Source organism: Mustela nigripes, chromosome X (assembly GCF_022355385.1).
Source record: "Mustela nigripes isolate SB6536 chromosome X, MUSNIG.SB6536, whole genome shotgun sequence".
Taxonomy (NCBI): Eukaryota; Metazoa; Chordata; class Mammalia; order Carnivora; family Mustelidae; genus Mustela; species Mustela nigripes.
The window spans coordinates 26,564,272-26,592,045 of record NC_081575.1 but is presented as its reverse complement, the minus strand read 5'-3'; the positions used below and the strand labels follow the sequence as shown (position 1 = coordinate 26,592,045).

The 27,774-nt window shown below is 41.7% G+C and overlaps 2 long non-coding RNA genes across 2 annotated transcripts; both read right to left on the bottom strand.

Annotated features, from left to right (window-relative positions):
• Positions 1-5,636: 5,636 nt before the first annotated feature.
• On the bottom strand, positions 5,637-9,469 carry LOC132007445 (uncharacterized). The gene is made up of 3 exons (XR_009401355.1): positions 9,384-9,469; positions 8,063-8,204; positions 5,637-5,716 (listed from the first exon to the last, which is right to left on the bottom strand). It is a non-coding gene; the product is annotated as an uncharacterized LOC132007445 (long non-coding RNA).
• A 1,071-nt stretch (positions 9,470-10,540) lies between these two features.
• Positions 10,541-18,182, bottom strand: LOC132007613 (uncharacterized). The gene is made up of 2 exons (XR_009401412.1): positions 17,922-18,182; positions 10,541-11,097 (listed from the first exon to the last, which is right to left on the bottom strand). It is a non-coding gene; the product is annotated as an uncharacterized LOC132007613 (long non-coding RNA).
• Positions 18,183-27,774: the final 9,592 nt, after the last annotated feature.

Here is a 27,774-nt window from a genome sequence, read left to right as displayed (position 1 = left end):
TAGTTCTCCTTGCTTCCATTGCATAGGAGCAACCTAATCTGCCTTTGGTAATCGGGATAGACCACCCAGGTCTGTACAGTGACCCCTTGTCTTCCTGTTAGTTAAACAGCATGAAGAACACAAAATGGCTAGAGGACAGTGTTAGTTTCCAAAACATCAGAATCCTGACATGTTCCCTGGTGGAAGCGTTTCTCTCTCAGGCATTAGAACCTATTAACCCACTGCACTGAGTCCAAGATGTAGGGATGGGAAGCAAATATTTCTTTAGGGGGAGAGGTCAATCCCACCTCACCTCTGGAATCCTGGACCCATACATTCTGGCTACAAGAGAGATGATATGATATATTGGCCCCTGGTTTAAAGTATATACTAAGTTCTGTAGGACAGTACCCCAAACTTGCAGGTTCTGGTGCCATAACCGAGCCTTTGGCAGGAAATGTCAGCATTCTATCAAGTCAGTTTTTTTCTTGGTGATGAGACATATGATAAGACCAAAGAATTCCATGGGGACAAGCCCATGGCCACACTTCCTTCATGCTAAGCTGAATTTCTTTGTTGGAAGCAATGTTAGGTGGGATACCATGGTGATGAATCAGGCATTCTGTGAGTGCACATGGTGGTGCTGGCAGAAACTTTGCAGGCATGAAATGCAAATCCATATTCAGAATATGTATCTATTCCTGTGAAGACAGTGGGTGCCTCCTCCGTGATGGAAGAGGGTTCAGTGTAACCAATCTGCCACCAGATAACTACCTGGTTCCCCCCAAGGAATGGTGCCATATTGGTGCCTCAGCATTTGGTCTCTGCTTATAAGCAGATTACCAATTCAAAGTGGTGATAGACAAATCAGTTTCAGTGAGAAAAGACCCCATATATACACCCCATCCCAGCTGCCACAGCCATTTTGTATATGGGTCTACTGAGCAAGCAATAGGGTAGCTAAAGAGGCTAACATCAATAGAATAAGTTATCTTAACCACCTGATTCTGAGAGCCTCTTCCACAGTGGATGTCCTCTAGACGAAATTGTGTGGAATACAAATATCTTCACACTTCTGACCCATTCTAAGAGACCTATACATATACCTTTTTCCTAGGCTTCCTTGTCACTAAATATCTCTCTTTCTTTCCACATTCTTCACCATCTAGCCAACATGTTAGCTTCTGCCCCTGAATCAGTCTACATCAGTATATTAGACCATTTTCCTTCCACCGAAGTAGACAATTAGATGTACTACTTGAGAGGATTTTCCTTTACCTCTGTCTTCAGGGGCCACCCCAGAGTAGAGGTGTCAGCCACCTGTGACCCACTCCTGCCAGGTGCCAGCCTACCATGCAGACCCATCTATAAAGCCATAAGCCTACATTTTCTTGGTCTGTGTAATTATTACAGAGAACTCTCCTTAACGCCATATGTAGGGGCTGATCGAGAGCCAGCGATACAGTAGGAGCAAGTACTATGTGAGTGTAAGCTAGTTCCTCATTCACATTACTTTTACTTTCCTAATTTTCTCAGATTTGATTTCATTCAAAGTTTCCATTTAACAATGGAATGCTGCTGCACATGGCCATTTGATGATTGGGTGCATTAGATAATACTCATTTCCTAATGGCCATATCAAGTCACATAGTCTCCTGATGTCTCATGGTCAGTAATTCAGTCACTGTCAGAACCTAGTAGCAATACAGGCATTGCCTTTCAAATGGAAAATAATCTTCGATTAAGGAAAGTCTGGCCTTCAACACCCTAAGAATCTGTGCTGTGATGCTTCTATTGAGGCTTCATAGAACACCTACCACAGACTTAGATTTGTTGCTGAGGTTTTTCTTGCCTCAGACCCCACTCAAAACTGGCATCCTTACAGGTTACTCAGTAAATGGGTTAGAGAAGCATACCCAAATAGAATATATGTTGCCTCCTAAATCCAGAGAGGTCCACCAAGTATCAGTTTCTTTCTTTGTGTGGGCAGTGCAAGAAAACAACTTACCTTACTTCAGAAGAGATATTCTGGCATTCCCCAGATCACTGGACCCCTAGAAATGTCATCCATGCAGCAGGCTACTGACTTTTCACAGGGCTTATCTCCCATCCTCTGGTCATGAGGCATCTAGAACACTTGACTCTTCCTGCCCCTCAGAGTCATTAGCATAATGCCATCAATATCATGGACCAGCATGATGTCTGTGGAATAAAAAGACAAGTTCCTTCTAGACTGGATTATGACAGAAAACAGCATAGTTTGAGATATCCCTGAGGTAAGAGAGCCAGTACAAACTATTTCTGATTATCTCCGCTGATGATAGTTTCTATGTCAACAGGTGCCAGAGGCTGGGTTGATTTACTCCAACAAAGATACCACATTAAGAAACACAGTTGTGGGGGAAAAAAGAAACACAGTTGTGATTAGTGTCACAACCTGATTAAATTAACAATAATTCAAAAGCATCTCCAAAACTTGTATGCCTTTACCCACAGGCTGAACAGGCAAGTTATATAGGGGCATGTGGTTGGAGTCATCATGATTTCATCATTTGAGTCTTTGGTGGTGGCTCTTATCTCTTCAATTGCCCCAGGAATTTGGTGTTGCTTTGGTTTACTTTCTTGGCAGTAAAGGTGAAAATGGCGAGGGATGCAGTTCCAGGGGGTACTACTTGACCTTTCCTATAATGAGAGCCTTCCCTCCATGGAACATGAGTCAGAAAAATAATATGTGGTGATTCGGCCATGATGGGTCCAATTTCCCACTGAAATGAACTCAGGCCAAGACCTAATTTATCACCTGACTCCCTAAGACCCCATTCTGGAAATAAACCACAGTGGCACACTGTCCAACAATTAGCATCAATTCAGAACTGAAATCTTATAACCTCCAGAAAGTTCCAGATATTTTCTTTGCCCTGGTCATGGCCTCCTAGTAAATGACCATAGGTCTCAGACTGAGGAAGGTTTGGAGGAAGATTTGTAGTATATATCTGTGATAGCATTGCAGTAAGGTCCTTTCTCAAAGAGATCTGGCCTCCCCCTTAATCAAGGAGCTCAACAACAACAACTAAAAAAAATCAAGGACTTCCAGATCTGTGAACTGGCTTGGTAGATCTGGGAACAGAGTAGGAGTTCAAGAGTCTGCAAAGTTTTTGCCCAGACCTAGAATTTTTCTGTTTCTCTATATCACATCGATTTCATTCCTAGGAAATTCCATAAACAATTACCCCCTGCAAGAGATGGAGATCATCTGCTGCAAGAGATGGAGGTCAAAACACTCTATCCTTGTGCTTTATGTCCGTTGCATCCATATTAGTTCTGACAGTTAAGCACCATCACCTGGACTTTACCCTTTAGGACTCCGTTGTTCCTTTTGAAATCAGGGCATCCAATTCCACTGAAGCATCTCCCTCCCACTATTATCTCTGGCCTATCGAGGTTATTCCATAGAGTTTTCCAACCATACTGGGGCTCCCCTCACCGACGTATTTCCTTTTTTTTTTTTTTAATTAAATTCAGTTAGCCAGCTTATAGTACATCATTAGTTTTTGATGTTGTGTTCAATGGTTCATTAGTTGCATATAACACCCAATATATTTCTTAGTGCTTTAGTGCAAGGTGTCCTCCCAATAGGGTGACCGGCTGGTACAGATTTTCCTGGGACTGCCACAGTTTTAAAACTGAAAATCCCACAACCTAAGAAACCCTACTGCAGTCTTCATATGAGTAGAGTTACTGGTAGGCACTGAGAAGATTGTCATAGATCCACTTCAACATTCTCTTCTCCTTGAACATTAGGGCTATACTGAAATCCTATGATTCTTATGGGAGAGGAGACAGTGAACTGTTGGGGGTGTTGGTCCTGAGGAGAATCAATATTTCCTGTGAGAAAAAACAGCCCCCATGGAAGTCACCAAAAGGTTTTTAAGCAGAAGAAGGCTGGTACCATTAGACAAAAGATGTACGAATCCTTCTACTGGCAAGGAAGTTTCAGGGAAATGTGGAGGCTAAATTTTTCTCAGCTTCATCTGTTAATGCCCAAATATTTCCACCCAGTGTGTTAGGGTCCTTTTCCTTCCCCAGAAGAGCCCATCAGTTAACCTCAGAGCTCTAACAGGACATACCGTTAATCAGTGCTGCACCTCTGCAATGTTTATGATCAGTCCCTGGGCATGAATATCAGGCATATCCATCCTACAGTTCCAGGAGAATAAAGCCTACTTGAATGGTGACAGTGAGGCTCTTTGATTTTCCACTCTGATCTGTGTTGTACATTCAAGGCTTTCCATTTGTCCTTTTTTCTGTATAAGCTCTCTACGATCATCAGAAGCAGTTAGCCCTAGCTACATCCTTTGCAATCATCACTGTCACCATAGGGACTAAGTGCTCTAGCCACTTGATTTCTCAAAGCTTTGCCCTCCACTTGTATTCCATTTCAAGCCACCATCACTGATAATTTGAGTAATCATCATTCAGTGCATACCACGCATACAAGTGTCTCATTTCCCCCTAGAAAAGAGGTTGTCGCAGATTGCATTCTTTAGGAAGCCAAAGCTGAAATTGAGTTAGGATGCAAAGCATTTACTGGAGAGTGAAACCTGTGAAGCAAATGAGGAGGCGGTAGCCTGGGCAGAGGCAGTACAGGCAGGCAAAACAAACCCAAATCCGAAATATGTGTCGATTCCATCAAAGACAACTCACTCTCCCTTCCAAGGTGGAAGGGGTCTAATGGGATTAAGACCATAAGATGCCTGGCTAGTGTCCCTTTGGCCATTGGCACTGTGTAAAGGACTCACCATTGGTCTCTGCTGTTGGCTTCTTGGGCACTCAGCAGGTGGCAGTAGCTAACCCAGCCTTGGAGAAATGAAGCCCATGCTGCTGGACCCACACATCGCCTCCCTCCCTACCTGCCTGCATAACCATCTCTTCGGGGCCCCATGGCACAAGTACTATGGTGGCCAAGGAGAAAGTTTGGCTTGTCCACCTGGCTGGTTTTGAATCTACTTTGCAATGGATGCTCTTTGGTGAATATTAATGTAAGAAAAAAATAGGCACACTGGGAACAGACACCAGGGGCCCATCTACATATCTCTTTCCCAGACATCCTTGCCACTGGTATGGCAACATTGTTCTTCTACACCTCCAATGAGCTAAGATACTTGCCACTTTTCAGGATTCACTGTGTATGTCCACATACCAGGCTTCAGCTCCGTCCATAGAAAAGGAATGCCTGGGGCACCTGGGTGGTTTAGTGGGTTAAGCCTCTGCCTTCAGCTAAAGTCATGATCTCAGGGCCCTGGGATCAAGCCCCACATCGGGCTCTCTGCTCAGCAGGGAGTCTGCTTCCCCCTCTTTCTCTGCCTGTCTCTCTGCCTACTTGTAATCTCTGACAGTCAAATAAATAAGATCTTAGAAAAAGAAAAAAAAAAAAGAAAGAAAAGGAATGCCCAAGGGTACTGCCCCTTTAGCTGATAGGAAAGGATGGGCAAGCATTTCTTGGAAGAGGCCCAATGAATGTAATCAGAGAGACGCAAAATAACATATTATGTACACATTATGCCACCAAATTGTTGACAATTCAAATTTCAGTGTCCATATATGAAGTTTATTGGTACACAGCCAAGCTCCTTCATCTACATATTGTCTCTGGCTGCTTTCCCACTCCAAAGGCAGAGTTGTGTAGTTGCATCAGACTCTGTGGTTCACAAAGCCAAAAATGCTGTCAGCTCCTTTTCTAGAGGGTAAAGTTCAAGAAAAATGTAAGTTAAATTAAGGTAAGTTAAACACAGAATTTCAACATTTCCATCTTATTCAGAACATTTTTAGGAACAGCATAGAGAAAAGAATAAAGAAGAGAGTTAACCTCTTTCCACCTGGAAAAGATCCCTGGGAAAAGATCAGGGAGTGGTGCCTAAAAAAAGAAAGGTCAGTGGTTCTCAGACTTGAGTGGGCATCAGAGCTACCTGGAAGGTTTCTTAACAACAGACTACTGGGCCCTACTCCCCTGGGGTTTCACTCAGTAGGTGAGGCTTCAGAATGTGCCTTTCTAACAAGTCCCAGGTGATGCTGCTGTTGCTGGTCTGCAGACCACACTTTGAGAATTGCTGCTCTATGAGTTAGAAGTGATTCCTAAATGGAGGTACTGCAGCAACCTGCATCAGAATCACCTGGATCCCCGGCCCCCTGGTGCTTACATTTGAGTGAAGAAGCAACAGAATAAACAATTAAACAAGGGGTACTTAGCTGGCTCAGTCAGTAGAGGATGCAAGACTCTTGATCTGGGGATTATGAGTTCCAACCCCATGCGGGGGGGGATTACTTAAATAAACTTAAAAAATAAACAATTAAATAGATATATAACGTCATATAAAATAAAATGGATTGTGGGAATGGAGAGTGATAAGGCATGCTATTTAAGACAGGATGGTCAAGTCAGGCCCTCTCTAAGTAGACGACACAGGACAGAGACTTAATGAAAGAGGAGAGCAAGCTATTAATAAATCGACATATTAATGTTAATTAATATCAATATGTTAATATGTGAGGGAGGAGTATTAGAGGTAGGAAGAACAATCAGTGCAAAGACCATGAGACAGGAATGTGCTTGGTGTGGGTTCCCAGAACAATCCAAGGCCAAGAATTTGACTCTTTGTTCTTTCTGGTTCCTTGTGTTCTTCCTTCCCAAGGGCAATAAGCTTCAGTTTATTCTCTATCACACAAATGGAATCATATAATACATGCTGTTCTGCAACTTGCATTTTCCCTTAGTGATAAATAATGAACATCCTTTCATGTCCCTACGTTTAAGATCAGTCTCATTGTTTATGAAGGCTGAATATTCTTTTGGAGACATGTACCAGACGTTTACTTTCTAAAAATCAATGATTTGTATAACCAGTTTTCTGTAGACGAACAGTTAGATTGCTTCCATTTCTTGGCTATGGCCCAGAAAATGCTACAGTATGCTTTTACATATGTGTGTGTGGGTTTGTGTCTGTGTACTTGTTCATGCACTTCTTTATGCACTAAAAATTTATTGAGCTGCCACTATATGTTCAGTACTGTGTTATATGCTGAAAATACAATGGTAGGCAAAACAGACACGGTTCTTATTCTCATGGAATAAAGGATGTACTCGGAGAGAAAAATCACACAAGAAATATGTAATTACAAACTTCAAGAAGTGAGAGCAAGGTATGGAAGACAGTTGTTCAACTAATCCAACTCCCACTCTCAAGTCTCCTTCCAACTAGAATTTTGGCCAATGAGACAAAAGTGGATTGTGGGAGGCAAATCATGGTCCCCTGAATCACATCCCAATCCCCAGAAACTGTGCATATGTTGGGTTACATGGCAAAGAATTAAGATTGCAGATGGAATTAAGCTTACTAATCAGTTAACCTTAGGAGAGGGAGCGTAAGCCCTGAGTGGAAGAGAAAATCTCTAATTTCTACTCCTGAAGTCAATATTACACTATATGTTAACCAACAAAAATTTAAATAAAACTGTGAAACAAAAAGAAGAAAAAGAAGGAGGAGGAGAAGAAGGGAAGGAAAAAGGAAAGAAGGGAAGGAAAAGAGGAGGAGGAGGAGATGGAGAAGGAGAAGGTAAAGGAGGAGAAGGAGAAGAAGAGGGAGCATATTCTGGATTATCCAGATGGGCCCTATATCATCACCAGGGTCCTTAAATGTGCGGGGGGGAGGCCACAAAGTCAGAAATGTGATGACAAAAAGCAGAAGTCACAGTGATGTGATTGCTGCCCGTGAAGATGGAAGGGGGCCACCAGTCAAGGAACCTTCTGGAAGCTAGAAAAGGCAAGGAAACCGGTACTCCCGGAGAGCCCAGAGAAGGAAGACAACCTTACTGACTCTGTGATTTTAGCCTAGCAAAACCCATTTCAGACTTCTGACATCAAGAACTATAAGATGAAAAAAAAAAGAACTGTAAGACGATTAGCTTGTGTTGTTTTAAGCCACTGCATTCACAGAACTTTGTGATAGCAGGCAGAGGAAACTCATGCATGGATTCTTTGGGAAAACTATTGCTTTCCTGACCCACATATCATCCCACCCTCTTCTACCTTATTCTTTTCTTGAATGTGGAGCCGTAGAAGTCATCCAGTGACAATAAGGAAAGGCCAAGAGAACTGCGCAGCCATCAGTCCTGATATGGTTGAGCTGCTGAAGAAATGCCAGCCACCCCTGACTTCCAGCCTTTTAGTTCTGTAAGGGGAAAAAAACCAAAACCAAACAAACAAAACATAGACCCATACTTTTCAGCTCTTGTAGTTATCCAGTTACATGCTGACAAAAACATCTCTGAATGACAAGACGGTATAAATGGCTATGAGGGAACATCACATATCACAGACACCTAACTCGATAATGAAATGTGTGCATAGTGGGTGGCACCTGGGTGGCTCAGTCGGTTAAGCGTCTGCCTTTGGCTCAGGTTGTGATCCCGGGGTCCTGGGATCAAGCCCAATGTCTGGCTCCCTGATCAGATGGGAATCTGTTTCTCTCTTTGCCCCTCCCCCTGCTCAAGCTCTCTCTCAAATGAAAAAATAAAATCTTTAAAAAAAGAAATGTGTGCATAGTGGAATTTGTTTTCTGTCCAACATCCAATTCCCCTTCCTATTTGGGGGGGAATTCCCAGTGTGTACAGCCTTGGTGGACTGTACCCACTTCAAAGTGTAAAGGAGGAAATCTTTCATCTTCCTGCCCCTTGGCAACCAGTGCACAGGGCACATGCTCACCTCAACAAAAAAAGGACACAAGTGTACATAAAGAAAAGGTTAACATCCTGTGTGATGCCCCTCCCAATTTTCCCTAGGCACTCGTCGCTTCTCTTTCAATGACTTCTTATTGCTGGCACCTGTGACTCTGCCCAAGGACTTGCTGGCCACAGGGGTGTGCTTAGCCAGAAGTGACAGGGAGGAGTTAAGGTCCATAAGAGCAAACCTCTCAGTGATGAACATGAATATAAGAAAAATATCCCAGCCTCCTTGTTTCCTGAATGAAAAACCTGAGGCCTGTTCTATTTTGTCTTCCTGAAGTCCCAATAGAGTCGAATCCCAGTGGCCCACAGCACTAACCTGCTCATTAACAGACCTTGTATTGTTTTCCATGTCTTCCCTGTCTCACTCCCCCATTTCGCTCCTTGGCTATGTAAGATTACTTTCCAAAAAACCCACTTGCTCTCAAATACTTATCTGAGGATCTGTTTCATCCAAAGTAAAACAGCTGGTACCAGAAGTGGTCTTTTGAAGTAGACCTTCAGGATGGGATTCTGGAATTGGATTACTCATACAACACAGGAATACAAAGACCTCATTACTGCTGGTAAGTAGAGTGGTAGCAATCTCTAGCATGCTGTAGAATGACAACTGATGAGACTCTCACCTATACAGGATTGGGATAAGATATACAAATGGAAGGAAATGAGCTGGTTCTTGCAATAGCTCTAGCACTTGAAAGCTGAAAACTTTGAGCCAGGGAGTTGGTTTGTTCTTGTCAATGACCATAGAAACCCTAAGGAAAGCAAAAGACATGTATGGTCAGCCAATTATTAGGTCAAGGAACAGTAGGGAAGCAGAAGGCCTTCATGGGAACTTTTATCTTTTTTCATCTCTTTCAGAAAGGGGGCAGGCTAGGCTAAAAATCAGTTCCAGATTTGGTTGTGAGAAGATAGAGTGACCGAAGAGGATGATGCTTGTCTTCCTTATGATCTTCCCCAACCTCAGCATATTTCTTTTAGGGACAATCCTTAGTATGGCCCAAGCAGAGAAATATCATTTCTGGTAGGAGATAAAAGAGATAATTCACTGAATAGTTGTAGAACTTAGTGAATCTATTCTTGCTGGAGTTGAGAAAATAAACCTGGGAATGGATCTTGAGGGTGCTGCGCCAGGGAATAATATAAAACTGGATATGGAAGAGTTTTTGATATTGGAACACTGTCCCATGACTCAGGATTTCACATCCTGGCAGGGATACCTGGAGTCAGTCCTAGTATGCTGCTGGAATGGCTCCTTGAAACAGCAAATCCTGTATAGTAAATGAAGTGGAGTTGTTGGAATTGCCTTGACAGAGTTCTGAGAGAAGGGTTAAAAAGCTCAGAGGGGTGGGGGAATTAGAATGGCTTCCTTATGTAAGAACAGAAGTCACACTAGTTGATGGTGTCCCCTGGAAAGGCCCTGAGGATTCTTTTTTTATTAAGGCAATAAAGAATGTGTTACTTGCATTGTTGAAAGGCTCCATGGTGGTTGTCTTCTATGGGTCTGGGTTCATGATAGGGAAAACTAGTATGTAATTTAGGCTCCTTGGCATCAATGGGGATGATAGGATTCTAGAATAGCAGAGGCCAGGTGGCAGCAGTTAATTGTTAGGTAAGTGTAATAACTGTTACAGACACCAAGTCTGAAATGGCAAAGATGGGGCTCTGACCTGCGAGGAGCTGTAGAGATGGCTTATAAACCATGGCATTCCTGGGAACAATACAGGTGGCAAGCTATACCAGTTCACTTGAGGCGCCATAACAAAATACCAGACTTAGCAGCTTAAACAATAGAAGTTTATTTCCTCACAGTTCTGGAAGCTAGATGTCCAAGATCAAGTTTTTGGCAGGGTCAGTTTCTTCCTCACTGTTCTAGAAGCTAGAAGTCCAAGGTCACATTCTTGGTATGGTCAATTTCTTCTGAGGCCTCTTTTCTTGGCTTGAAGATGGCTGCCTTCTCATTGGGTCCTCACATGGTTGCCTCCTCAGTCTGTGTGTGATCTGTACCCTAATTTATTATTCTTATAAGGACACCAGTAATATTAGATTCGGGCCTACCCAAATTACCTCATTCTACCTTAATTATGTCCCTAAAGGCCCTATCTCCAAATAGGTCACAGTACGACTTCAACATATGAATTTTGGGAGAACACAATTCAGCTCATAACAGAAACCAGCAAGAGTATTTAAAACTAAAAAAAATAAGACTACTTGAGCAGTAGCCTGTCAGTTGTCCCAGTGGAAAAATCATGATCCTTTGTCGAGTTTCCATCCCTGAGCAGTTTCTCAGACCCAGAACTGATCAAGTAAAGAAAGGCCAAGTCCTGTTGAGGAAGGACCCTGCAAAGCAACAGCAAATATATACAGTTATGATCCCAGCGACTCTGCTTCCACAGGACCTAGGCCATTCATCAGTGTGACTGTAAAGTTGGGGGAAGGGAATATTTTAAGGAGCTGATGTCAGGGAATCTAAAGCACCATCTCAGGGTCCTCTGTTAGAGTGGAATATGTGGAGGTTTGGTAGGAAATGGGAGGCTTGGCCCAAGTCTTACAGTGAAGCCAATGGATCCATACCCATTCTGTGGTCATTTCTCTAGTACCTGAGTGTATTATTGGGAGATACATATTCAGTAGTTAGAAGAACCCTCAAATTATCCCTCACCCAACAAGTAAAAGCCATCATGATAGAAATGGCTAAGTGGAAGCCTTGGAAACTCCCTTAAGCCAGCCAAAATAAGAAGTGATACCATATCCTGACAGGACTGGCAGGAAATAGTGCCAGCTTCCTCACCTCTTCTCCAGGTAAGACAACCTTGAGGTGTGTTCCACAGCCACCTAGAGATCCCCAGGAGGACTGAGACCCAATTGCCTGAAACAGACCTCCTCACTAATGCACCTTGCATTGCTTTCCTTCCTTCCCTGCCTCACTTTTCTATTTCCCTACTGATGCTTATCACCTCCCAAATAGACTATTTGTACCCAAAGGCTTGCCTCAGTGTCTCAAAGTGAGGAAACCTAACCTAACCCATCTCCTCTCTGGCCTCTGTTCACACTGAAAAAATCCACATATGGAGGGTTTTTGTTGCCATTGTTGTTGGTTGTTACCCCCAAGAAAACTCACGCCATACACACTGTTCTGCAATAAACTTTTTTCATTTTATGAGGCTTTACGGAAATTCTTCAGACCGACAAATTATACATAATTCATATTTTAATAGCTATGTCAAATTCCATAATATGGATATCCATATCCACTCTCCTACTGCTAAACATTCAGGTAGTTTCCAGATTTGCCTCCATAAATAATGTTGCCATAAGCATTCTTAGACATATTGCCTAATGAACCAGTACTTCTTTTTATATAAGATAGACACTCGGGATGCCTGGGTGGCTCAGTTGGTTAAGCAGCTGCCCTCGGCTCAGGTCATGATCCCAGCGTCCTGGGATCGAGTCCCACATCGGGCTCCTTGCTCCGCAGGGAGCCTGCTTCTCCCTCTGACTCTTCCTTCCACTCTGTCTGCCTGTGCTCGCTCTCACTCACTCTCGCTCTGACAAATAAATAAAATTAAAAAAAAAAAGAAAGACTCTGAAATTAAGGATTGCTAATTAAAAGGTATGTGTATTTTCAATGACAAAAATCTACTTTCAGGGGTGTCTGGCTGGCTCAGTTGGAAGAGCATGCAACTCTTGATTTGGGGGTCATGAGTTCAGCCCTACACTGGGTGTACAGATTACTAAAAATAAAATAGAATTGAAAAAACTTTTTAAAAATCCTTTCAAATAATCTACCTTCAGGGGCACTTGGGTGGTACAGTAGTTAAGCATCCAACTCTTGGTTTCAGCTCAGATCATGATCTCAGGGTCATGACATTGAGCCCCACGCTGGGCTCCATGCTCAGTGGGGAGTCTACTTGAGATTCTCTCCCTCTCCCTATTCCCCTCCCCCTGCTTTTTCTCTCTAAATAAATAAATAAAATCTTCAAAAAAATCCACAACGATGAAGGTGTGTCAAAGGGACACAGGAGCCAAACCGAAATAGCTCCTGATAACCAAAGCTGGAACTACTTAAGTAACAAGAAAAAGTTGTGTTAGATTATAAGCATACAAAACATATCCATAGATTCATACTGTTATAAATAAATGATTATATAAAGAAATAGGGGAGAAGAGACAAATCTCCCACTCAGCAGAGTTCCAAATAATTTATGTATACACTCTGTCCTCAAGGAGGTGAATCATAACTCCCCACTACTTAAATGTGGACTGTGCATTGTGGCATCCTTCCAAAGAGTAGAGTATAGGCGGTGGGGGGGAGGGACGGTACAATTTTCCAGTGGAGAAGACTGAAAAACGCTACCTAAAACAGGTGATCAAGGTTAATAGGAACGATTATGTTATTTTGATAATATGTCTTCTTTGCAAATATGTGATGACATGGCATGTTACCTCTATGGTGGTCTTCTTCAAAACCTGTAAGAAGACAAACCTCAACTGAGGAACATACTACAAAATACCTGACCAGCATTCCTCAAAGCTGTCAAGGAAATGAAAAGCAAGCAATGCCTGAGAAACTATCACAATAAAAAAGAGACGAGAAATATGACTACTAAATGTTATGTGGTAACCTGGATGGGATCCGGGAACAGAAAAAGGACATTAGGGTAGAACTAAGGAAATCTAAATAAAGTATGGACTTCATTTGATAAAAATGAATCCATATTGCTGTTTTATGAAAAAATTATGACAGATGTACCACCTATATTAATGTAAGATGTTCATAAAAAAAACTGGGTGTGAGGTATACGGAAACTCCATAACTATCTTGGCTATTTTTCTGTAAATCTAAAATTGTTTCAAAATAATTTTATTAAAAAATAATTGACTATATATGAATAGGTTTATTTCTGGACTCTAAAATAATTTTATTAAAAATTATTCATTCATCTAAGTTATATTTCTGATATGGTGTGATATAGGGGCATGGCTGTTTTTCTTCATGTGGATAGCCAATTGTGCCAACATCAGTTTATCAAACAATTTAAACTGCTGCTTTTTTAGCTATTAATTTACAATGCATATTTGGATTTTGTTTCTGGACAAGTATATTTCACTGATCAGGTTTTTATTCCTGTATAGGCACCATACAGGAATCAGTACATTTTGATTATGGTGACTCTATATACCTTTAATATCTGGTAAAATATTCTTGCAACTAATCTCACAAAGGACCAATTTCCATAACATATAAAGAGTCACAATAAAATCAACAAGAAAATGAGCAACAACCCAGTAGAATAAAGGGCAAAGAATATGAGTATACAATCCACAAAACATAAATATAAATGGCTCTTCAATTTATGAAAACATGTTCAAACTTCATAATTAGAAAAATGTGAAATGAAACCATACTTCACAGATATGCAATGACCAAGAAGTTTAACAAAATGCTATTTTTGTGAGAATGCAGGGAAACACCCACTTTCATATATTGTTGGTAGGAATATAAATTGATACAACTCATATGGAGAGTAGTTTGGCACCATGTACAAACATTTAAAATGTATATGCTGCTTGACTCAGAAATTCTACATCTAGAAATATATCTTACATATATAGTTAGGAATATACAAATCATATATACATTGCTATTCATTGAAACACTGTAATATAAGGAGATTGATAAGGAATTTTAAATATTAAAGTCCAACAGAAAAAAAATAAAAAAATATTAAAATCCAAAATCCATCAACAGAGAACTAGTAAACAGCGGTATATCCCTAAAATCTAATTCTGTATTCACAAGGGAACAAGAAGCAAGCTCTTTAGGTACATCTCAAAGTTACATTGTTAAGACAAAGCAATATAAAGAACAGTGTGAATACTGTGGGAAAAATTGATTCAAATATCTCTGAAAGTAAATGGGAGAAACTTATGACCTAAATTGTTTAGGCAGAAGATAACTGAGTGGCTTGGGGAGGGTGGGGGAGGGGTGTAGAGCACTGTATGCCTCTTGGTAGCTTCTGAACTTGAACCATATGAATATTTCACTCATTTAAAAGAATAGATAAAATATTAATTTTTATGATTGATTAAATAATATGAGACATTTATAAGAGTCCTATTTGAATTACATTATATTTGTCATTTGGGAAGGATTATCATTCTTATGATATTATGTCCTTTCCATTTCTTCAGATCTTTTTTTTTTTAAGTACTCTCTCCACCCAACATGGGACTCGAACTCACAATTCTGAGATTAAGAGTTGTAGGCTCCACTGACTGAGCCAGCCAGGCACCCTCTTCAGATCTTATTTTATTTTCTTCAATAAGAAGCGATATTGTTCTTCATATAAATTCTGTGTATTTCCTCTTCCACTCATTCCTAAGTATTTTTTTAAGTTTATTTAAGTAATCTCAACCCTCAATATGGGACTTTAACTCACAATCCTGAGATCGAGAGTCGCACGCTCTACTTACTAAGCCAGCCACACACCCCTCATTCCTAAGTATTTTAAATTTTTATTAGTGTTGTGAATGGGATACTTTCCCATTACTATTTCTAGCTGGTTATTGATAACATAAAGAAATATTATTGGTTTTTGCCTATTTTCATGTAGTTAAACATCTCACCAAAAACTTGTATTATTTCTGGTACTTTTTGTAAAACTAGAACCCAGTAAGTTTTCTACCGTTATAATTGTTTAAATAAGATAATTTGGGGGGCATCTGACTGGCTCAGTCAGTGGGGCATGTGACTCTTGATCTCGAGATCATAAATTCAAGTCCCACGTTTGCTGCAGAGATTACTTTTAAAAAATAAAATATTTTAAAAATTAAATATAAGGGGCGCCTGGATGGCTCAGTGGGTTAAAGCCTCTGCCTTCGGCTCAGGTCATGATCAGGGTCCTGGGATCGAGCCCCGCATCGGGCTCTCTGCTCAGCGGGGAGCCTGCTTGCTCCTCTCTCTCTGCCTGCCTCTCTGCCTGCTTGTGATCTCTGTCTGTCAAATAAATAAAATCTTTTAAAAAATTAAATATAAATAATAAATTAAAAATAAATAGGATAAGTTTTGCATATTCTTTCTAATGTGAATTCCTACCATTTTAGTTGTGGTAAAAGCTGAACACACCTGAGAGAGAGGGAGAAAAAGAGAGAGAGAAATATAATGGTATAAATAAGATCGAAGTTTCTTTCTTACATAGTGGCTGACTAGTCCCGAAGGGTGAAACAAATACCCTTCTCCTCCAGGTTGTTCAGTGATCCATGTTCCTTTCATCTTATTGCCCCGGCATCTACTGGAGTGTTCTACTCATCTGCATGGTTGAAGTGGAGTTACAGTTACATCTATGTTCCCAATGGTGAGGAACAGGGTGGGAGAAAAAGTCGAGGATAAACAACTTCCTTTTAAGCAGTTGAGTGATAGGCTGACCTCATCACATCCATGCATATTCCACCGGTGCAAATACAGTCATATGGCTGCACTTAGCTTCAGGAGAAACTGGGAATTATTGTCTCTCAGCCATGTCCATAGCTGAAACTATATTTCTTTTTTTTTCTTTTTTTTTAAAGATTTTATTTATTTATTTGAGAGAAAGACAGAGAGAGCTGAGTGAGGAGAAGGTCAGAGAGAGAAGCAGACTCCCTGTGGAGCTGGGAGCCCCATGCGGGACTCGATCCCGAGACTTCGGGATCATGACCCGAGCCAAAGGCAGTCGTCCAACCAACTGAGCCACCCAGGCGTCCCTGAAACTTTATTTCTAAGGAAGAAGGGGAGAACAGAATTTTGAAGACAACTAACAGTAGACTACACATAATACTTCATTGTCTTGTCTTCTAAATTAGTTAGAGCATCCAAAACGTTGAAGAATAGTGGTGACAGTATCCTTCTCCCATTCATGATTTTAATGAAAATGACTTTACTATTTTATCATTTAGTATGATTGCTATTGAGTTTTAGTAAGTAGTTTCTTTATCATATATAAGTAGTTTCTTTTAAATCTCTATTTTTAAAAATAAATAAATTTCTATTTTACTTGAAATATTTATTAAGAATGGCTCCTGAAGGGGCACTGAGTGATTCAGTCAAATGCTCAGATGGCTGAGCATTTCACTCTTGATCTCAGCTCAGTTCTGAATCTCAAGGTTGGGAATTGACCTCCTGTGGTGGACTCCATCCTGGATCTGGAGCCTACATTTAAAAAAAAAAAATGGCTGCTGAGTTTTTAAATACATTTTCGGTTTCTATTAACATAATACTATGGGTTTTCTCCTTTAATTGTTTCATGTCGTAAATTATGTTCATGAACTTCTTAATGTTGAATCATTTTTGCATTTCTGAAATAAACTGTACTTGGTCACGGTATATTATATCTTTGCTACACTGCCAGATTCCGTTTATTAAGATTTTATTTGGAATTTCTATGTGTATATTTTGTGCAAATATTTTAGTATCATATAACCATATGTAAGGCTATACTAACTTTAAAAAATTAATCTGGGATCTTTCCATCTGTTTCTGTGGTCTGAGAACTGGTGCCAGTCCCTGAACTGATGGTTACCAACGCATGACGGGATGAGTACAGAAATGCAGGATTAAACATCGCTATGACATCTAAGCGGTGATCGCTGGACTCATCCATGAACAATGCGTGCCGTTTTTGTAATTAGTTTTTCTCCCTACGTTAAATTGGTTTTGAGTATATTCAATGAAATGTGATTTATTTCCGATGAATCTTAAAATTCAAAAATTGAGCTTGCATTTTGCTTATTGAATTTCTCTAATATTCTTATTAAATTTTACAAAAGCGTATCTCCACAATAATTGTAAATATTTTAAGAAACGGGTCCTTCACTACAGATGTTTTGAAAAACACTAGAAGGGACCAAATGACATTAAAATTATTTGTTTCTTAAAGGTTATCTAGAACGTCGCTATAAAAGCAACTGGACCGGCTGACTTTTCATTCTCGTTACTGCTCTCTTCGGTTTTCTACTCCTTGGGTCAGTTTTGGTAGTTTATAGTTTAACAGGAAATCCATCATTCCTTCTATATATTCACATTTGTTGCACACGAGATTCTCTTTAAAGTCTTTTCACATAGATCTGTTTTTATCTACATCATCACTACTATTTTATCTCCCCTTCCTCCTTCTCTTCCTTCCTACCTTAGTATGGCTAGCCAAGAGTATGATCTATTTCACTGGTCCTTTCCAAACAACTCGACTTTGGGGAGCGAACTGACGAGGAAGCCCAGCCCCGGGTCAGGCGGGAGGCGCGCGGGCGCGCAGCCCGGGGACCCGGTCACTCCGAGCGCAGGCAAGAGGGCGGCAGGAGCGGCTCCGGGGAATGGGCTCCGCCGCGCAGAAGCGGTGACTCCGGGGTTTTCCGGGCTTAGGGAAGTGGCCGCCGGCCTCATCTTCCGGCGTCGCGGCCCCGGATGCTATCACCTCCTCCTTTGTCGCCGCCTCTGCCACCTCCTCCTCCTCCTTCTCCGCCCACCAGCACCCCCGCTTCCCCCGCCTCCCCTCGCCTCCCCCGCCGGGCTCGCGGTGCCTGGTCCCTCCTGGAGCGGCTCCAGCCACACCGCCGCCACCGCCGCTCGGTTCATCCAACGGCACCAGATGTCCAGCCGAGTGTCGGGGCGGTACACAGTGGTGCTCAGCCGCAGATCTTAGCTCGCTGCACACCTAGAAGGCTGACCTTCACAGGTCGGTCAACAAAAGGACTCGCTGGTGCCATTATCACACGCGGTGCAGGATAACTTACTGTGGGTTTTGTTTTGTTGCCACCCCTGCTTGTGACCTTCCCATGATGGTCCCCTCTCTCGATGTGCACTTTCCAGTGAATAGACACTGGATATCTTCACATTACCTCCCCATTAATCAAAAGATTACGGAGAACTGAAGATGCACACAGTAATGACACACATCAGCCTTTACACAGTTAAAGCCATAGCCAGCCATAAAGATGGGTTTTATCAATATTGTTGTGCTGGTTGAAACTCCGAGTGAGTCAAAAGAACAGGAATTCAAAATGTATGTTAATTATGCCGGAATTTTAAAAAATAAAATAATTTTTTAAAAAGAACAGGGATTCAGGAAACTTCACAGTAAATATCTCATGCAGCACTGTACAATAGAAATACCGTGAAGTTCAAAAATGTGAGCTACCTGGGTGACTTTTTAAAAAAAGATTTTATTTATTCATTTGACAGACAGAGATCACAAGTAGGCAGAGAAGCAGGTGGAGAGAGAGAAGGAAGCAGACTCCTTGCTCAATAGAGAGTCCAATGCGGGCTACATCCCAGGACCCCGGAATCATGACCTGAGCAGAAGGCAGAGGCTTTAACCCACTGAGCCACCCACGCACTCCCTGGGTGATTTTTTATAAAGTTTATTTACTTTAGCAATTTCTACACACAATGTGGGGCTCGAACTCGCGACCAGGAGATCAAAAGTCCTGTGTGCTTCTGGTTGAGCCAGCCAGGCACCCCTACATGTGCGATTTTAAATACTAGTATCTCCATTAAAAAGTTAAAAGAAACAGGTCAAATAAATCTTAATATATTTGCTCTAATAGATCCAAAATACATCAATATCCATCAGTATGAAAATTATGACATTTCACATTCCTTTTTCTTTTTCATACCAAGTCTTTGACATCCTGCATGTATTTACACTTCTAGCACATTTACAATCAGATTACCAATATTTTGGTGCTCAGTAGCCACATGTGGCTAGTAATTAACACACTGGACAATGCAGTTTCTTCCATTTCTGCCATTGAGATCAAAGGTTCGGAAGAGTTACTATGCTAAATCTCCAGAGCCATTTAATAAATCACTTGGCAGCCTAGAATCTAATCTAGATAAAATATGTAGGAGTACTACAAAATAATTGACTCCATATATTTTAGCAATTCTTTGAAGAAATTCCATAATACAATGTGTGGAATACATCCTATCAGCTGTTACCAAATGTTATCATGGAGTTCCAGAAAACTGGAATGACTGTGAGGTTTTCCCGTTTGAATTATGCCAATCAAGCCAGTGCAGAAACTGGCAGGAAATCTCAGTGAGTTGGGCAGTTGGGGAAAATGGGTCCACCAAATCTCTGAATTCTCAAGGGTTCAAGTGCACATTCACATACACTCTTTGAGGTCCCAGCCCAGCCCTTCCTGATCTGAAGAGATAATGAAACCCCAAACCGATATAATGTTCCTCTCTTGTTTTCTAGTAGGAATAGCCTTTTCTTAATTTCAGGTCATTAAAAATCAGTTCTGTATTTACAGAGCAGTGGAAGGAAGGCTGGCATTGAAAGTCTGGTTTAAAAAGATGAGGGACTGGAGCGCCTGGGTGGCTCAGTGGGTTAAGCCACTGCCTTTGGGCTGGTCATGATCTCAGGGTCCTGGGATCAAGTCCCACATTGGGCTCTCTGCTCAGCAGGGAGCCTGCTTCCTTCTCTCTGCCTGCCTCTGCCTACTTGTGATCTCTGTCAAATAAATGAATAAAATCTTAAAAAAAAAAAAAGATGAGGGACTGAAAGGCCCCACTATGGAAGGTAGGTCCTTGAAGGCTGCTTGTTTTTGCCTGATAACCATTCAACACATCCCAAATGTCCACTCTTTGCAGGTTTGCGCACATGAATTTTACTTACAGCGCAATTTTTCCAAATTGTGCACACACACAAAAAGGTAAAATCTTTAATAAATTGAATTGTTTTAAAGCCAACTTTTTATTTTATTGAGGTTTTATTAACCTTTTTATACCACTTTTTAGTATTTTTGTGGCAGAGAGGCTACCCGCAGTGCCCACTTGCAGAAAGGACTAACTGTCCAGCTGCAAAGTGTGCTGGCAGCTGTTAGGACCTTCAGAGTCCACCTCAGATTTTGAACTGAGGGTCACAATGCTCTTGGAATGCCCACAGCTTATTACTGGGAAAGGTGGTAGGACCAGGGTGTAGCCTTTTCTGCCCAGTGCGAGATCCTTGGAACGGGGTCATCTTTGCTATGCAGCTCCCCAGTGAGCTGGCAGAGACTTTGTCAGTCCTGCGTTGCCAACAACATGCCCAGCCTCTTTTGCTTCACAGACATTACTTCTCAGTAAACCTTTTGGATTCTTTCCTCCTCAGTATCTGTTTCCCAGGGAACCCAACCTGTGACAATTTTCTGTTTCACTAATTTTTTGTGCTTTATCTTTATTAATTCCACCTATGTTTTCTTTTAGATAATTTTGCAGCTTTGCCACATGCTCTTAGTAGATTCGTTTCCATATTTTCCATTTTCTTCTTTGTTAATACTAAAAGCATTTAAGGGGGTATCACAGACTGGTGGACTTCAAGGCTTTCAGGGCTGTCATGTCCCTGCTAAGACTCCATAGATCCCACCTCCACTGTTATATCTAGCCACTTCCTACATCTCCATCACCTACCCAGACTTTCGTGATTCCTGATTTAAAGCTGTGAATTTTCTTTTTTTTTTAGAAAGTTGTTTTTTTTTTTTAAGATTCCATTAATTTATTTATTTGAGAGAGAGAAAGAGTAAAAGAGTACAAGTAGGGGGAGCAGCAGAGGGAGCAGCAGAGGGAGCCCAATGCAGGGGCTCTATCACAGGACCCTGAGATCATGACCTGAGCCAAAGGCAGATTCTCAACTGACTGAGTCACCCAGGTGCCCCAGTCATCTAAAAAAAGTTTTAGGTGATCCCATAGAATTTTCTGTATCTACATTTTGTTACTTCCTAAACTTTTCATGAGTTCTGTTTTTATTTTCTCTTTAATCTAGGATTAAATTGATGTCCTTCAATTTCTAACTAGTAAAGATATTTTGACCATCTTTTATTATTTCTTTCTAATTTCACTGGCTTATATTGAGAAAATGCAGCTCTAAAATCTCCTCTCTCAGGGGTGCCTGGCTGGCTCAATCGGTAGACCACGTGACTCGATCTCGGGGTTGTGAGGTCAAGCCCCATGTCGAGCTTATTTAAAAAAAGAAATTCTCCTTGGGGCACCTGGGTGGCTCAGTTGGTTAAGCGTCTGCCTTCGGCTCAGGCCATGATCCCAGGGTCCTGGGATGGAGCCACGAATTGGGCTCCCTGCTTGGCAAGGAGCCTGCTTCTCCCTCTCCCTCCGCCAGCAGCTCCCCCTGCTTGTGTGCTCTCTCTCTCTCTCTGTCAAATATATAAACAAAAATCTTTAAAAAAATTAAAAAAATAAATTTCCTTCTCTTAAATTTATGAAGATTTTCCTCTGTGATGAAGCACACAGTTAATGGACATTAGAAAATAATTCACATTTTTAGATGCATATGGATATATATATATATATATATATAGTCATACATTAAGCTTTTTGGTTATATTAATCAAATCACCTTTTTTTTTTTTTAAGATTTTATTTATTGGGGCACCTGGGTGGCTCAGTCAGTTAAGCATCTACCTGAGGCTCAGATCATGATCTCAGGGTCCTGGGATTGAGCCCTGCATCAGGATCCCTGCTCAGCGGGGAGCCTGCTTCCCCTCTCCCTCTGCCCTATTCATACTCTCTCTCTCAAATAAATAAAACCTTTTAAAAAGATACTAAAAATTTTTTTTAATTTATTTAGCAAGCATGAGCAAGGCCCAGGAGGGGCAGAAGGAGAGGAAGAGAGAGAATCCCAAACCAACTCCGCACTGAATGTGGAGCCAAACAGGGGGCTCAGTCCCATGACCCTGAGATCATGACCTGAGCCAAAACCAAGAGTTGGTCTCTCCACAGACTGAGCCATCCAGTTGCTCCCAAATCATCTATTTTCTAGCTTATTTTTTGTGTACTTGATCAGTTAAGTTTTGAAGGAGGTATATTATAATCTCCCATTATGGTTGTGGTTTTTATTAAAATGTTCTTGTGTTTCTAAGAGTTTTGCTTTAAATTTTTAACCTGCTATAACAATTTAGTACATAAAGGTTTATGGCTCATCTCTTCATAAAAGATCAAATGATTTATGCCCCTTTTTGTATTGTTTATTGCTTTTAATCTTGAATTTCAGTTTAAAAAAAATAAAACTTAGCTTAAGCAACACACATTTATGATCTCACCATTTCTACGGGTCAGGAATAGCATGGCCTAACCGAGTCATCTACTTCACAATCTCCCATAGGATTTCCATCAAGGTGTACACTCGGTGTCTCTCACAGGCTGCCATCAAAGCGTCAGCTGGGGCTGCAGTCTTATCTCAAGGCTCAGCCGGGACAGGATCCATGTCCAAGTTCAGTCACGTGGTTTTTGGCAGGATTCAGTTTCTTGCTGGCTGTTGGACTGAGGTCCTCAGTTTTTTGCCAGATGGCTCTCTACATCAGAGTACAAGAACAGCCAGAGAGGGAATGTAAGCAGAACAGAAGCCAGTTTTTCATAACCTAATTATGAAAGTGACATCCCATCATTTTTGTCTTAGTCTGTAATAAGCAAGTCACCAGGACCAACACACACACAGAAGAGGGACTTACACAGGGAGTGAACACCAGGAGGTGAGGATTATTGGGAGCCATTTTAAAAGCAGCCTGTCCTGCCCTGGTAATATGATTGTCAGCCATCAGTTCTCTACTCCCAACATGATATAGACGGTATTCCAGTGTTTTCCAGCTTTCTGTGTCATATATTAAAACTCTAATCCTGGGGCACCTGGGTGGCTCAGACAGTTAAGCATCTGTCTTCAGCTCAGGTCATGATCTCAGGGTCTTGGGATCGAGCCCCTGCATCAGGCTCCCAGCTCAGGGGGTATCTGCTCCTTGCTCTGCTCCCCACCCCCAATTCGTGCTCCCTCAATCATGTTCTCACAGCCACTCTCTCAAATAAATTAATAAAATCTTTTTAAAAACAGCCTTATAAAAAAAATAAACCTCTGATCCTGGTTTATTTTCCTTTGTAAGAGTGTCAGTCAGCATCCAACCAGAAAATAGAAACAGCTCTGAGTATTCAAAATAGAGGGAGGAGTGCCTGGGTGGCTCAGTCAGTTAAGCATCTGGCTGTTGATTTTGGCTCAGGTCATAATCTCAGGGTCCTGGAATCAAGCCCGCCATGTCGGGCTCCATGCTCAGTGGGGAGTCTGCTTTAGGATTCTCTTTCCCTCTCGGTTTGCGCCTCTACCTGAGTACACTCTCTCTGTGTATCTCTCAAATAAACAAAGCTTTAAAAACTAAAATAAAATAGAGGGAATATACGGGGCACCTGGCTGGCTCAGCTGGAAGGGCATATGACTCTTGATCTTGGGATCATGAGTTCGAGCCCCATGCTGGGTGTGGAGATCACTAAATGAATGAATGAATGAATGAATGAATGAGTAAGTAAATAAAACAGAGGGAATATAAAAATACAGGGAATGGGGCACCTGGGTGGCTCAGTGGGTTGAGCCTTTGCCTTTGGCTCAGGTCATAATCTCAGGGTCCTCGGATTGAGCCCTGCATCAGGCTATCTGCTCAGTGGGGAGCCTGCTTCCCCCTCTCTCTCTGCCTGCCTCTCTGCCTACTTGTGATCTCTCTCTGCCAAGTAAATAAATAAAATCTTTTTAAAAATACAGGGAATGGATCGCACAGATAATGGAAGAATTGATAAACAAACAGGGGACAATAAGGACAGCCTAGAGATTAAGAATGGCAGGGAGCAACTACCGCCCCTAGGCTGGGGGGTGGTGGTCAGAGGAAGGAAGTGGTTTTACTGGAGCTCAGGGGCCACGGTTCCCCAATGGAAGCCTGCTGGTAGGAGCTGGGGCTACAGAGGAGCTGTAATCACTACTAGAGATGCTATCTGAGGCAGAGAGGGAGGTGAAGAAACACTCTTTCTCTGTATTCCCTGCCTCCAACCATCCATCAATGCCTCCTGTTGTCCAAATCAGCTGGAAGCCAGAATGTGTTCTTTCTGCTTGGAATCTTACAAGATTTTTGTTCTGAATTTTTAAATTCTAAAATCATACTTTCTAGTTCTACAGTGTCTTTTTTGTGCTCCAATTTCAGATCCTCGGGAGTTCTCATTACTTCTTGTTATAGTTTATTATTTAACAAACAAGTATATGACAGGAACTATTCTAAACATTTTACAAATATTAATTTGTTTAGTTATTTAATAATTCTCTTCTGACTCTTCCTTTCTACATTAATGGGAGCCACCTGTCTAATTGTCTAAGTTAGTCTTCCTCCCTCTAGTTAAGCATTTTCCTTAAATGGGTTATTTCTCTTTGCCTTTTTGTGATTTTGACTCCTTAGCAATTAGGTCAGGCAGTTAGCGTCTCCTGAGCAGTGGTAAACCAGTGAATGGTAGAAGGTTAAGTAGTTTTTGTTTTTGTGGGTCAGAAATAAGCTAAATGAAGAGCCGCTATGTCTTTGTGAGGCACAGGGAGGAAGCCTCTCTGTCCCATGTCTCCCTGAATACAAGTGGAAATCTCTTAAAACTGTAGCAATTCAGACCAACAAATAGTTTTCCTGGAGGTTTACCATGGTCAGCTGAATCAGGCCCCTGTAGGACCTCAGGAAAGCAGGCCCAGGCTCGAGAGGGCAGGCTGAACTTCCTCAGATAACCACAAAATCACTGTCATTATCCCAGGTTTCCAACAGATATGCCCTGTCCTCTACCGCTACCCCTTAACTCCCACCCAACTTTAAGGTGACTGAACAATCTCAGCCAACTGAGGAAGTAAGTCCGGAACAGAAATCTCCTATTTGAAGTGTCCCACATTTGAAAAAAGTGGTCAGGCACTAGCACCCCTGCCACGCTGAGTCATTAGCTGGAGGCTGCCCAAGAAGAGCATGACCTTGGCTTGAATCTGTTCTTCGCCCCTACTCAAGATCCTAAAAGAAATATGGCCTTAGATGCAGCTTCCAGGCTCCATCACCTTGCCTACACTGGCTGTTCTGTTATTCTTTTTTTTTTTTTTTTAAGATTTTATTTATTTATTTGACGGAGAGAGACACAGCAAGAAAGGGAACAGAAGCAGGGGAGTGGGAGAGGGAGAAGCAGGCTTCCTGCTGATCACGGAGCCCGACGCAGGGCTGGACCCCAGGACCCTGGGATCATGACCTGAGCTGAAGGCAGATGCTTAAAGACTGAGCCACCCAGGCACCCTTGTGTTATTCTTAAGCAGAACGAATAGAAAGAGTGTGCCATGGACATTTGTTCAAGCTGCCATTTTCCCTGAATTTGAGGATAAACCTTTGAACAACCTCCCCCCAAAACTCAAAAAATATACAGAATGAATTGATTTTATTATGATGTGTGTATTTGTGGCTCTCTTTATGTTTATCCTACTTGAGATGCAGCGACCTTCATGGATGTGTACAATAAATTAATTCTCAATCAAATACTTCTCAGTTAGTTCATTTCAAACCACTTGTTTTAACTTACTTTTCTTAATTTTAAAACTAATTGGTGCTTGATGAAATAAAACTCATAGAGAAGCAAATAAAGTAAAAAATAAAATTGTGCCCCACCATTAACTTCGCCTAAATCCCTAGTAATTGCCATAAACAACAGTTTGATATGTACCTTCTCAATTTTCTTCCAATGCATATTTAGATCTATGGATATATAATTGATTTATTGAACATTCTTTTTTTTTTTTAAAGATTTTATTTATTTATTTGACAGAGAGAAATCACAAGTAGATGGAGAGGCAGGCAGAGAGAGAGAGAGAGAGAGAGGGAAGCAGGCTCCCTGCTGAGCAGAGAGCCCTATTGAACATTCTTAATTTGGTGGAGTGTAAATATGAAAAAGCTTTGTCTCAGGGCGCCTGGGTGGCTCAGTCAGTTAAGCATCTGTCTCCAGCTCAGGTCATGATCCCAGGGTCCTGGGATAGAGCCCTGCTTTGAGCTCCCTACTCAGCGGGAGTCTGCTGGTCTCTCTCCCTCTGCCTGACAGTTCCCCTGCTTGTGTTCTCTCTCTCTCTAATAAATAAATAAAATCTTAAAAAAAAAAAAAAAAGCTTTGTCTCCAACCACTGCACTCAAATAGTGTCTTCTCCCATCCCAGGTCAGGCCTGACCTCATTCGTTGTCTTCCTCCTTTCTCCGCTGCTTCTGGCTTCCCGAGGGTGAGGAGGTGTGGGGAGTTAGAAGAAAGGAACTAAGTGTTTTGTTTTGTTTTCCTTTTTTTTTTTAAGATTTTATTTATTGGGCGCCTGGGTGGCTCAGTGGGTTAAGCTGCTGCCTTCAGCTCAGGTCATGATCTCAGGGTCCTGGGATCGAGCCCCGCATCGGGCTCTCTGCTCGGCAGGGAGCCTGCTTCCTCCTCTCTCTCTCTGCCTGTCTCTCTGCCTGCTTGTGATCTCTGTCAAATAAATAAATAAAATCTTTTTAAAAATTTATTTATTTATTTATTTATTTATTTATTTGAGAGAGAGAGAGCACACAAGCAGTGGGAGCAACAGGCAGAGGGAGAAGCAGGCTCCCCACTGAGCAGGGAGCCTGATGCAGAACTTGATCCCAAGACCCTGGGATCATGATCTGAGCCAAAGGTAGCTGCTTAACTGACTGAGCCACCCAGGTACCCTCAAGTGTTTTGTTTTGGATGTTTCATTTTTGTTTTTATTTTTACTTATCTGGTGTTTCTTTTTTCGCTCCCTCCTGACTAATGTAGGTTGGCCTTGATGTCCCTGGTGTGGCAGATATTCTTAATGTTTGCTTTTGGGGAGGTAGAAGTTAGGAAGACACATATATGGATTCTTCAGAGATGGCACAAAAATCTCTACACTGCACAGTTCCCCAATTTGAATACTGGGCGCTCTTGCTGATTTACTTGCAAACGTCCTTCAGTTCCTGTCCCTGATAGTATACCTTATCGCCTCATACTACTGGGGACTCCCTCATTTCAACAGGTTGCCTGCTGAAAGCAGGATAACTTCACAACAGCTGGAGTCCAGCTTCATTCTGAAGCACCTACTTGTTTCTTGGGAAACTCAAGCAACCTTACCATGCCTACCAACGGGAGAACAAGCTCCCCCACTTCTGCCTTCTCTCCTTACCCTATTGCCATAGGTTATTTTATTCCACCTGCAGCATT